General features: G+C 44.4%; 1 protein-coding gene across 1 annotated transcript in view; it reads left to right on the forward strand.

Annotated features, from left to right (window-relative positions):
- Positions 1–416: 416 nt before the first annotated feature.
- The window catches only part of LNX1 (ligand of numb-protein X 1), a 90,091-nt gene continuing 76,910 nt past the window's right edge, over positions 417–13,597 (forward strand). The window contains exons 1-2 of the mRNA XM_026093747.2: positions 417–515; positions 4,589–4,765. The gene's annotated coding sequence lies outside the window, so the exon portion shown is untranslated. The remainder of the gene's footprint in view (positions 516–4,588; positions 4,766–13,597) is intronic.

Here is a 13,597-nt window from a genome sequence, read left to right on the forward strand (position 1 = left end):
CAGAGTGATTTTGCCACATGAATGTTTGTTTCTTTTACGTACATATAGCTTGTTTTCAGAGATTTTTGAAGGAGATGAGAGGACCCAGAGCTTCACTGGAGATCGCACAGCTGGGTTCGCAGGATTTTGGTATCAGGGTCCCTGCTGATGAATGCAGCTTTTTGGTAGGATTATTTTAGTTGCTGCTATGGCACATATCACTGGTCTTTGTCCAGTAGGACCATATTTGATCCTGTGTTCTCTCAGCCTCCAAAAGCTGTTCGTTTGAGAAAACTGTAGCTCTAACTCTGATACTATTATTGTTTCATTAACTGATGCCAAGAAATAATTTTAATCCTGTGGTTTTAAATTCTTTACTGTGTTTGTGTTCTTTTCCAGGGTCTGTTAGAAAATTTAAAGGTGCGGGATGCAGAGGCTACAGTAAATTTTTATGACAAATGAAACATTACTTCCAGAGTAACGTACAATGTGTAAGATCCTTGCCCTCTGTAAACTGCACCAAGAAGTTCAACTTTGTAAGTCAACATCCTATTTAAACTGTCACACTGTAGAGGATTACTAGTTTAACGTTGGTGATTAATGACTGAAGAGAGTCCATAGTCTCCTTTCCAAGCAGACTGTGAATGGCATTCAGTAATCCCAAGAGAGTCCATAGTACAAGTGCCTGGCAATCTTCCTTTTTATGTTTTGTGATCCAGTTTAAAATGTTGACCTCCCATAAAGAGGAAAGCAGGAGGGGGAATGGAAATGAAGGCAGTGGCCTTCACTCTGAAGTTGTTTCTAAATGTGACTTTTTTTTTTTTCCCTTGGCCTGGAGTTTGTTCCTACTCTCTGTGTGCCTTTACAAGCCAAGAAGCATATCTCGCTCAATCCCCCTGAGCACACTGCAGTCAGATGTGGCTATCCGCCTGCAACTTCTGCTGTTTGGGGGGTGGCAGGCGGTGGTGGCCTGTCCCTCTGGCTGTGCCGCTCCGTCACCCTGGCCCACTCAGAGCCAGGCTGCAAGCCGAGGTGCAGAGCTCCCGTCGCTCATCAGCTGGCTTTACCACTGCTCATGCGAGGCCGGGGCCGGCCATGTCCCTCCTGGCCACTGCCACCACCTCTTCCTAGCGTGCTGCTCCAGGCAGCCAGCAAATGCAGAAATGTCCCTGCAAGATTTGACCCACGTTTTCAAAGCCTTCCCGCCCCTCAACAGGGATGAGTAGATACTTGCTCTTAACTAACAGCCAAGGTTATGAATTCTGCAGCAATTGTGGGATCCCAGCAACAGAAGTTGAAAGAGTGGTTTGATGGGCCCCATGCTCACATCCATCCATGGGGGCGAGGAGGGTATGTTTTGCCACTGTGGGGGCATACCCAACAGCATTAAAGACTTCCCTGTGCACATACAAGTGACAGTACAGCTAGACCCAGGAATGTAACACGTGCTGGAGACTGGTCTTATATTGCCAATTCTGGAAGTGGGCTGCTAGCCAGCCCCGAGCGGTCAGCAGCTGGCTCCTGCCCAGGGCCTGCTCTGGTTTCACAGGACTTCAGAGGAGGCTTCAGCAGAGGTGGCAAAGGCAGTATGCTTGGAGGCAACGGTGGTTTTGTCAGAGTCCAACACAGATGGCATCCATCACAATATTTTTATCTAGCACTTGATTATTACAATTTTCAGTCATTTGACTTGACTAATCTTCTAACTTAGTCTTCTAACAGCGTGTACTGCCAACGGATGTAATACATGCTGAAATCACTTAACTGAAGTAAGTAAATGAGTAAGTTTAATGTAATAAAGTTTACGGCATGTTGGCCTCCTGCAAATAATTTCAGCAGTAGTGAAGTATGGAATATCTTCAAAAGGAAAGGCCTCTTGTTACGTCCACACTTGCATAGGTTGAGGGAAACTACAAATTTGTGTTGAAATTAAACAAAGCAAAATATTTAACTATTTTGCTTGCAATGTATGAAGTTTTACCAGGGAATTAGAAATTTATGAAGCTGGTGGCACTGCACCAGTCAAAGCCATGAGACACTGCTGTCATTTCAGTGAATGAATCATAGTAAGAAAATACTTTTCTGTGTTGCTAATGCAGAAAATGTAACAGAGAATTTAGCCAGTTGCAGGCAAAAGAGGGAATCTGTAAATAATGCAGTAAACAGCCTTCAATTCAGAGGAGACCCTTCTCTGTTCTTTCTCAGGGAAAGAAAGAGAGTTTTGGTACAGGATCTTCCACCAGGAGGTACAGATCACCAGCTCTTTGGTCCTGATTCAATAAATAACTTACCTTCCAGGGAAATAATTTGCCTGATCTGTATAGGGAAGTATTAATGCCATGTTCTAGAGTGATGAATTTGGACAGGAATAGGTGCCCCAAAGGGCTGTTTGGATGAGGAGGAGAATGGGGAGCCTTTTTTCTGAGCAGAGGCTTGGAGTCTGACTGCGAAAGGAAAATGGGAAAGCATGTCATGAGTTGGGAAAGGCTATTTAAGCAATACAATAATGTTGGTGTGAGAACAAATGAGTTTGAACTGGCCCTTAGTCTGGAAACTTAGAAAAACCTCCCAGCAGTGGGAGGGGGCGAAATATTGGCTAGTTTCTAAAATGGAAACTCGGTCTGTAACTGAGAGTGTCTGATGTGGTCACCTGTGACAGCAGGGCTCTGGGCTTTCTGATCTAGGGCCTAGATCAGCCTAAGGGAGACCTCCCACGTGAGGAAGGATTTAAACACATGCTTTGCTCTGTGGGGATGTATTTGCTAATGTTTAAGCTTCTGTAGCTTGAGGATGTTTTTTTAAAAGTACATTGCACATGCATAGTTCAATTTTTGCAGACGCCTGGTGCGTAAGACTCGCATATCTGGCCTTGCCACTGCTGCGGACACCTGGTCGTGTGCGGGCTGTGTCTGTCCACATCTCACCAGTAACGAGGGAAGAACAGCAGCACCTCTCCAGTGCTGCTCCGTGCCCTGGCTGCAGCCTGGCCTTGCTGGCCCCCACCTGGTTTTTGGGCGCCCATGTGCCTAGCCCAGCTGGGCTGGCTGGGCAGGGACCCGTCCTGGGTCTCCTCGAGCAGCTCAGAGCAGAGGTGCAGCACTGCTAGGGCACGAAAAGCAAAAACTACCACAAACGAGCATCAATCAGGCTAAAAGCATGACTTGTCGGTAGGACTCGACAGGTCCCTTGATGATTTCTTAAAATAAATATTTAACAAGGGATTTTATAATCCCAAGTAGCAAGTATGCTTTTAAAATGTTTGAAAGGAAACAAACTTGCATAGAATGAATTGGAGGCCAAGACCCGGTAGCCATAGATATTTATATTAAGGGCTAGTGATTTCTCTGTCCGTTTTCACCACGCACTGGAGTTGATTCATTGTGGGAAAAGCATTTTCTAAAGGGTGTATCTCCAAAACGAGCCTTCCTTCCTGAATAACACTTCCTTTTGTAGGGAAAAAGTTGGTTGTGATGGCCGAAGTCTTTGCACAGTGATTCATGCAGTTGGTTGGTCAGAGATTTTTTTCCCCACCGAAAATTCTTTCTGAACAAAAGAGCTTTTTTGCTCCTGCTGCTGTCGTAATTAACAGTCACGCTTAGCTGCTGCATTACCACGTACCTGTACAGCATCTTACCTCTTTCTTTTTTTTATTTGGGTACTTTCTCCTTTGAAAACTACTGTTTAGGATGAGAGGGTTTAAAGTAGTCTTTATTTCACAATTTTCAGAAAATCAGCAGAGTTTGTATTTTCAGCAGCTGATGCCTAAAATCACAAGTTCACAGATTTCTCTTACATGGTTCAAGTCTTCACCATGTAACGAAATTCCACTAACTGACTCATGTTATTGGTCAGTAGTGCCTGGCTGAGTATGGAGTTGTTTGTTTTGTTTTTGTTTCTACTTCTAACCTGAAGATGATAAAATGGGGCAAGACAGCAACACCCACCAGTTATTCAGTTCAGGCTGTGGGAATCACAGCCTAAGTCTTCCCAAAGTCCTCTGCAAGGAAGACCTCACCTGACCAACATGAAACTTTGGTTAAACAAAAATCCCTAAGAGACAAAAATCTAAAACTCCTGACTTTTCAGACCTGCCATAATTCACAGCGAGGAGTAAAAAGCGCAGTCATCCTAAAGCGCCTTCCCTCTGGTCACCCTTGTCCAGTGGCAGCACCCAGGGTCCCTGACCCCCATCTCTGCTCCGTGCCCTGGACTAACGCCTAAACAGCCCCTTCGAGTGTGCGGGAGCAAGGTGAAGGCCCCGTTTCCAAGGCGTTAAGGTGGACTTAGGGTTAGAGCTTGCAGGCCTCACCTCCCTTTTCCAAGGGCAAAGCCAACAAGAACCTTCTGTCTAGAAACAGTTTTTAAGACTCTGTTAAATCTGTACCAAGTTTATTGTAAAGCTCAAAGAAGAAAAGAAATGCAAGGGAAAGCCAAAACTGAACTTTGGTATATGCCGGAAAGAAAAATAAAAGCTTCAAATTACATTGTTGCCTGAGCAGCTTGCACATGTTATCTGCCTCCAGGATAAATGAGGGTGTGGGTTGCTAAACCTTAAATTGCTGAGGTTTATGCAATTAACCTTTTCTTTTTACCTTTTGTGATGGCATAGGCTTCCCTGCGTGACATGGCCAATAGACGTTTCCTTCCTGCAGAGACTGGGCTGAGAGCTGAAGTCGTTGTTGGGCAGACGGCATCTGCTGCAGCCCGGTGATTTTACACCTGCAGGAATCTGCAGCAGCACACAACAGACGTGGGCACGAATGAAAGGCACAGTAAAGCCAGAAACGTGAGTCTAAAGACTTTTATTGTTTTTTGTGCTGTTTTCATTTTTACCCTTCAGTCGAGCATGGGTTGTTCTGTAAGAGCAAATGTACGCGCAAACACTCAGGCAGATGAAAAAGTCTCCTTTTCTGGTAGAAGGGAGTGGGTCCATATCTCAGCCTTTTCTGCTAGAAAGTGCCGCATGGCAAGGCACAGATGAATTTTTACTGCTTCTGTCATTAATAATTTGGTCTCCCCCTCTTAGATCATTACCTTTTTGTTAGCTAGATGTGTTTTGTCTTCTGTCTTCCTTTTGTTAAGAAAGTCTATGTCTTCAGTAGAGTATGTAAAAATCTAACTGATTATCTGTGGAGGGCTGCTGTACGGGCTGCAGCTGCTTTAGCCTTCTATTAAATTCTATTTAAACCTCTGGAAACGCATTTCTTCTCCTTCCTTGAGTTACACCCTGCAAAGTCGCACTAAGCTATGGGAAGTAAATCAGGACTAAATCACCCCTGCTGTATCTCACAGCTCGTGTTTAAGTGTGTATCTGCAGCTGAGGGGAAGAGAGAGGGGAGTTTAGTTTAGTTTTTATCTTTGGCTCGTGTTCTCTTCTACTTGCTTAAACTTATACTCAATTCTTAGCTCACGTTATCTTGTAATTCGGTATTAATATTTGCAATGGTTTCAACCCTGCAAATACGTAAATATGCATAACTTCTCATAAGTTTCATTACTACCAATAAGCCTGGTTGCTTATCTTAAAACACAGTATATGCACAGATGTGCCAGTCTATGATAAGGGTACATGGAGGGCCTAACGCACTGAATATGGATGGACTGCTTGCATCAAGTTCTTGGGTGCTTTGATGTCTACCAAGGAAAAATAAAAAAAAATAAAAAAAAAAACAGGAAAGGCATGCACATTACACTAGTAATTCATGTTTTTCCCTGAATGCCCGATGACTAGGAAAAGTTTCCTTCAACAGCAGAAAATGCAAGAATATCTTAGATGATCCTACTGGGAAGTACACAATGTGGTGTGGGTTTTTTCATACGTAAAAATGGAGCGCTCGATCCTTCTTCACCCTACCCTCCGAACTGAAACCTCTTTCAGGTTTGTGCAGAACAGCATCAAGGCAGCTGCACCACTTTATGGAAAACAGCACTGTGTGTTATCTACCACTGTTAGAAAAACGCAATGCTAATCTGTAGCTGAAATGCTAGGATTCACCCAAAGATATTTGAAGAGATGTTGCCTTGTGAGGAGCTGCATCCTCAATACTTTAATTCACTTTTCTGAGACCGAAAATTCTTCTTAAGGAAGTAATCTGTTACTAATTTACTATTTTTTACTCTTCATCCCAGACCTCAGAGCCTGTGTATATTTTCCAAAAATATAAATTGAAACAAGCTGGGGAAGCTTGTCTCTCAGTTAACTTTCTCTTGCCACCTGAAAATATTCTTCCTTCTGCTGCTAATTCCTTTTGTTTACTCGTGGTCCTGTACAAATCTCCTCCTCTCACACGAGTCCTGTTTTTGGGGGGATCTTCCAAGCCTGTGTTTGAGCATTAACTGCATCAGGACTTTATCGTAGCACAGAGTTGGAAAGAGGCATGTTCCTGGCTCAGGGATATGACTGTCTATCAGAAGAGAAAATCGACTTGTCTTTTGGAAGAATTTTGAAGGGGCTGGCATCTTCCCCCAGGATAATTTTCTTTTGTAAAATGCAGATAAATCTTGCACACAGGATGAGATGATAGATTAGGTTCATTTCATTGCAAGCCAGTAAATCGAGCAACATTGTTTCCAGCAGGAAAGTAAAACAGTAAGGGCTTTCCGAACAAGAGTCTCCTCCAGGCTGGCTGCTGGAGGAAAGCGGTCAGATATTTCTGGAGCTGTCAGTCCCGTGTCTCTGCACGACCTCAGGGCTGCAGCCCGGACTGCCTGGCCCCGCTGACTGCAGGGGCAGACATAGGCGCCCGGTTGTTTTTGATGGACTCCCGCTGTGCCCAGAGCCTTTTGGGGAGCGAGCAAGGTCCCTCTCTGGTCAAAATGGCCAAACACTGGTGTTGTGCAAGACAGTCCGACTCTGCACTTGTTTGGAGTGTAGGCCAGTTCTTCCACTGAAATTTTTGTTCCTAGAAACTGGGATGTGCAAAGCTGTGGTTGATGATTTTTTTTTTTTCTCCCCCGATGCTTTCCCCCAGGGCTCCGGCTGATTCTGTAGAAAACACCATTATTTGTATCATGTAATTTGAAGGAAGTGAACACGGAAGCAGAAACTTTCACCTTTGGTAAATGTTTAGAGAACAGCTAGTGGGCAGGCGCTGTTGGGTGCAGCAGCCCCTGACTTTGCATGCTGTTGCCGTCCCTCTGAATAAACACCAGCTATTTCTTTACATGGAAATCTAGGCGCTAAACACCTTCAAACTTTCCTGCTTCTCTAGTGGTCACCTGCAATCCACTCCTTGGTCCTCCTCATTTACTTTAAAGCACTCGTCACATCCTTCTTAAAACAGAAGGGCTTAATTAAATGATGTTTTGTCAGCCAGGACATGCCAGTAATTTTTTACTAAGGGCTGACAGCTGCTTCTCTGGCTGGACTGATGCCTGTTTTCAGAAAATAGCTTGTCTGAAAGCTGGTAAATTTTGACCAGATATTGGATATAGTTCTAGTCAACTTTACATTCATCTTTTCCCCAGTCTTTTGCTTTATGTGTTTGCAGAAACATGGTATAATGTACTGTTGAAATATTAATGTTAAAAAATATAGATAATGCTGTTATTTTATTGCTATTCATCTTCAAAGCTCATTTTTGCTTGTAGTTGTTCATACTATATATTTAACAGCACCAGTTCATGCAGGATTTTACAAGCAGAATTCAGTGTTAGAAAGTATGTTGTAGCATAGCTTTGCTTTTTCGTAGTTTCAGTCTGAGGAATTGCCTAATCAGGCTACTGCAATTTAAGAGAATATTTTAATTGAGACCTAGGCAAAAAGGATTTGAGGCACTGAAACAGCTCTGATTTGTAGGAGGAATTTGAAATAATAACAAAAAAATCCCTTTGCCTGCATGCATGCATCAGATCACATCTGACTGTGGTGTGCACTGACAGGAAGCAGAACAGTTTGAGCATGTAATTCCTAATTGGTTTCTCATCAGAGATTAAGCTGCACAGAATTGGTCTCCACACCCACAGAACTGGTTCTGGAAGCAGGTATTAATTCAGCCACAGGCTTAACTATCTTTCCTAGGCTGGTGTCGCTCTCATGTCCTGGCTGACAAAACTTTAGCAAGCCTCTTCATTTTGAGGAGAATGTTACAAGGACATCAGCAACACAGGCATGTTAATTAGCAGTGGGACTTCATGGGGGAGTTCCCATGAAGCCTGAATTAAAGTGGTGATGAATCAAGTCCAGTAAGTACCATACTCAGTTACGCTGTTTCCCAGCACTGAGCAAAGGAGGGGAGAACCAGGCTCTGTTTTGGTAGTTTAGGGCTCAGTCCCTAATAAACAAAAATTATTTGCTGATACATTTATTGGGCAGGGATGTTGGTCACCATCCTACAGTGACCTGGAACAGAAACTATTGCACAACCTTAGCTGGAGAACGGCTTCCACTCCTGCTGGAAATACTTGGTGTTCCCCTAGGTTACAAGCTTTAGTGCACAGCTCACTCCTGAAGTGGTAATAGGCCCTATCAGCAGATATTAATGGGCCTTGTCAGCGCTATTTAATAAGTGAGATAACCGAGTGAAATAACTGAGTGATAACTGAGTGTCTTATTTGCCCAAACCCAAAAAGGAACCGGTGTTAGGACCAGCAACCTGATAGTCAGAGCACAGTGGCTGGGCTGCTAGTTCCAGCTTCTTCATCTTGCAGTGTTCTTTCCTCTTTCAGTCAGTGCGTTACTCTCTGATACGGAGTTCAGCACTCAGCATTGCAAAAGTCTGCAAGCTCATCCAAACTCCTTCACACCTACTCTTACTCCAGCTGCTAAAATTGCTGTTCGCAGCTGCATATTGTGTGTCTGCCTGATGTGGTAGGTTCTCGCTGGCCTGTACCACTCTCCTAGTTTGCCGAAAACTGCTTGTAGACTGTTCTGCCTGGGTTTTTGCTGTCCCTGAATATGAATGGACCTGGCAGCTGTCATCCTGGGACTGAGTGGCAGGGAATGGTTTTGGACCGAGTTATTTTAAAAAGAACAGTTAATGATGTTACTTTCACACAGTTCTTCAAAGGGAGCATTTTTCTGGTCAGAACTAGCTTAATCAGTCACTTTTTGTGGATCCAAGTGGGTGAAGGAAGAAACAGTAAGATATAATTTAAGTTGTAGATGTTTACAGACCTGTAACTTAAGTTATAGACGTAAGTACTGGAGTTAGATGCAACTTCCGTAGAGCTGAGGTATGGAAGGTGAAATCCTTGCTCCATTGAATTCATTTAGTTTTGCCATTGAGAGCAATGAGCCAGAGATTTTACCGAAAGCATTTGCTTTGCTTGTTTGAACGAGTCCTACTGGAGAGCCAGCTGCTGTACATTGAGGCAGCCCCCCCGAAGGTGCTTATCTATAAAGGAGAGGACGTGATCCTAGATGTCAAGCATCCATGAGATTTTTTTCCTACAGATTAGATCTAAGAGTGTCTCTGTGTCAGGTTACGATGTGCGCTACCATTGTGCCAGAGGCTGGGCATCGGCTGCGCTGGAGCCTGGCCTTGACTTCCAAGAGCGCTTTGCAACGTGGGAGCAGTCGTCTGCCCCTTCTCTGCTCACCTAACTACTCTGTAGGCTGTTCCTGAAAAAAAAAGGTTCCCACGGGGTGTTGTGCGAATTCATTAAGTAGTTTGTAATGCATTAAAAGATTCCTGGATCAGAGGAGCCCTTGTAATGATACAATATAATTAAAGCATAACTTACTTTATGATGTTGTTAGTAGGGTTATCCATCACATGTTCTGTGATTTGTAGTTGTTAAACATTATCTCATGATCACGTGGCACTGTGAGAGCACGCTGCTTGGTCTGACGGCAGCGGACGCCGTGGCTGTGGGAGGAATGCTAGGTGTGAAGGCTGAAGGTTTGCTGGAAGTCATCCTTCCCTGCAAACCTGCTGGGCACCTGGAGGGAGAGGGCTAAGCCCCGCTGAGCAATTCAAGTAACAGGTTGAATGGCAGAGTCTGTCTCCACTGACAGGGACCATGCAGAGGTCTAAGGGACAACGGCCTGGATTTATTCCACCAGATTTCAGGCACTTCACTGAAGAGCATGAGTTAGGACTTGTCCTCGCTGGTGCACAGAGACATATTCATTGCAGTTAGCATCCTCCCCTAAGTGTGTTTAAAGTTAGGGAGCACCGGCTGAGCAAATGTCCCCACTCCCCTTTCTCTCTCCCCCACGGCGCCCATCTCCACGGGGGTGCTCCGTGGAGAAGGGACCAGAGGGCTTGCTGGGGAGCCCCGACGTGCCCCGCGAGGCCGCGTCTGCCTGGGGCCGACGGCTTTGCCCTACGCTGCCGTACAGATGTAGTGTCGCCAGTCTGCTCTGCTGACCGACTTGGAGCCTGGAGAGAGGATTGGAAAGAGAGATTAAGATTAAGACTTATTGTGAAGCTGTATTAAGTTAAGACTTTCACATTTCCATACATTTTGGTTTGTGAATTGCGTTGTTATTTTAAGGTAAGTAGGGCAGGCCTGCACAGAGGATACGTGGTCTGCACGCAGATCGGGAGACTGTCCTTTCGCAGGTGGGAAGACTTTCAGCAAGCGTTGCCAGCGTAGCATGTAAACAGCCAGGGCAATGTCTGGCCCTCTGGACCTCGCCGTCTGAAACCTCAGGGGCTGGGAGGCCGGTTGCCTGCCCTGGGAGCCGCTGCCGTTCACCCTGCGCTTCGGCTCCAGGAAACCAGAGTGCAATTGGCAGGAAACCAGCTGTTTTCCCTCAGGCCAGGCAGCCAAGGACCTGAGCCGAGCGAAGCTCTGCACCCACGAGCTTCCCCAGGGTTTGCCAGCTGAATTTATGAAAACCTCCATTACCGAAAGCTTTTAAACTTTTTTAAATTTCTATAAAGAGGGACTGTCTTCCGTGAAAAATACTACTATAGGTAACTATTTCATCCCATGTCAGTGTTGTCTGATGGGCTGTTCATGCAGATGCTGTAGCTCCTGTAGTGGTTTTGTGTTGTGTTGTACTTGTCTGGACTGAATGGATGTTTAATAGGGGATATAAAGGTGCTCTTGGGGTGCGTTTGCACTGGCTGCGTTACTCACGTGTCACAAAGCCATGAGCAAGTTGGGCAGGTCGTTCATCATTGTTACCAACATAAATACGATACTGCAAAAACACAATAGATTTTACGCTACAAAAGAGATAAGAACTACTTTAAAGCATTTTAGAGGGTTCTCTGTTTGCTGCTTTTTTTTAATATAACTCCTTTTGATCCCACAGACCAGCCCATCTGATTGATGACTGACTTGTTGTCTAAAGACTCAGGATTTTGAAAGTGTAGGAAGGCAAATAGTTTAATCAGGACAAGGAAGTCTTCTCTGAGACAAAATGGTCACCACTGGCACCCAGGGTGCCACCATGCAGCTGTGCCTCCATCTCTCCCATGCCTGATCGCCTCCTTTTCCCCTTGCACCTTTGCCTTCACACACTGGTAGCAACATGCAGCCATGCCAGAAGGCTGGGGGGGTTTCTCCCTTGACAGACCACAAGGAGGTTTGCCATGCTTTTTCAGCTGGGACAGCTTGGAGATTAATGGAAAGATACGCAGTTGAGGAGGGACTGCCTTACTTTTCTGAAAGAGAAGGGGTACATCTGGCCTTCGGAACATAGCAAAAAGTATATTAGTTCGTTAGGAAGCCAGAAAGCAAGGGACAAAGCCTAGGACTTTTTGTTTAGATAGGTAACACCATCGAAGGTGTGGGCCTTTGGTGTCTGGGTTGCTGTGCCTTGTAAGGCATGGAAGGTCAAAGGGGAAAGGGAAGGGGAACAATTTTTCTGGCATTACCTCTCAGGTGTACTGTAGGTAGAAGAATTAGTGAACGCTATTTCCCTCTGGCTTTGTCTAATAGGCAGTAGCTCCAAACTAAGCTTTTCTTGTGGATGGCATTTGCACAGTTCCTTTTTCCTGCCTTTCTTTTCTAAAGTCCAGTATGATTTGGGATCATTCTGCAGCCTTTCTCTTTGTGGGAACATCAGTTTTCTCCCCTAGCCAACTACCTATTCTCATGAAAATGTAATATATATGGAGACTTCTGCCATTCTGTCAAAATTAGCTGAAATTGCTCAATGGATCCAAAAGGTACTGGAGTGCAGGAGGGGCGGGATGAACAGAGATTCACACAGGGAGAGAGAGAGAGACAGAAAAATTGGCAAAAGTGCTATTTCCTTAGGAAAAGGATAGAAATAATGGTGATGCCCATGGAGTCAGTATTAGGAATAAAGTTCATGCAGCAGGTTTTTCTTCCAAGTTGTGCACTTTCCTCTGTAGCTGCAAGGTTTTCTGTAAAGTCTCACTGTCATGCCATACCCTATGTGGGTCTCTACGTGCCTGGGGGTTAGACTGTCCAGATTGAGAAGAACCTGGCTGGAGCACACCATCGCTCCGTAGTAGTCTGCCCATCTCTGTTTTCTTCTTCCCACGAAACACAGGAGGAAGGTGGGCAGGTGGGTGGCACCCCAGTACAGCACTGAGAAACAGCAGGCACAGGCACCTGGAGCAAGGGCCTTGGATATAGCTCACATGGGCTGTTTTCAAGGACAGCTGGGGCATGTGGTAATTCAGCCACACATACACAGTTTTGTCATTTGGTCAAACAGCTGAAAGCAAGCTCATGATATTTGTGAGGCTGTCTGTCTTACAAAAACCAACTAGAGCAATCAGCCAAATTACAGTAGTAATGCACCTTTTATTACATAACTAGTAATACAGTTTTATAATTTAGTATGTGAAATGCTGATGGCATTTATTATGTCAATTAGGATGAGCACATATTTAGGAAGCACTGTAGGAGTCAATCATGATTGCTCACATAGCCTTACTTTGGCCACATGATTGACTTCCTTTGAATAGGTAGAACATTTGCATTTGAGAAGCAGTTACCCTCAGTCTGTTGATTTTGCTCCAACTTGTCTTTGTGTTTGGAGTCTGAGCTTGTAGTTCTGGCATAGACTGTTAGAGTCTGGTTTTATTGAACTATAGAAAACTGAAGAAATTGCAAATATACCCTTCCACTGATATAGTACTTGACCATATGAAGCATGCCAGCAATCAGTCTTAGATGTGCTACCTTCTGCTAAGGTAAGTTATCTGTAAGATGTGTTCCTTGTAGTGTGAGTAGTTTAACCTGGTGTTATGTACTCTCTTACTCAAATTTTCTCCTTACTCAAATCTTGTTCAGCTGTTCCTCATGTTCTCAAATTTTTCTGGGCTGAAATTTTCCATTTTAACTTGCTGAGTAAAGTTTGTATCCACGAAATTGTCAGGAAGAGCAATTCAGATTTGTGTGGGCGTGTGAGAGAGACAGAAAAGCAGAGAATATATTTCCATACATTCCAAGCAAAAGTTTCTGATATATAATTCCACAACAAAAAGCTCTTTCCAACTTTGGTTTATTCTGTAAATTCCAGCATGAACCACAGAGCAAACCATCTTTTCAAACAATCTGGTTCTGGTTTTTGAAGTTACTGTGCACGCAGGCACAGTATGACATTTCTGTTAGGTTTCATGGCTTGAGCTACAACGTAAAAAGTTGGGGTTATTCACCTACTGTACAGTACTTCTGGATTTTTCTATTCAGCTGAAAATGTCTTTCATCACCAAAGGCTCTTTGATTGTTACACGCTCTGAGA

The sequence above is a fragment of the Dromaius novaehollandiae genome, chromosome 4, assembly GCF_036370855.1.
Source record: "Dromaius novaehollandiae isolate bDroNov1 chromosome 4, bDroNov1.hap1, whole genome shotgun sequence".
Lineage (NCBI taxonomy): Eukaryota > Metazoa > Chordata > Aves > Casuariiformes > Dromaiidae > Dromaius > Dromaius novaehollandiae.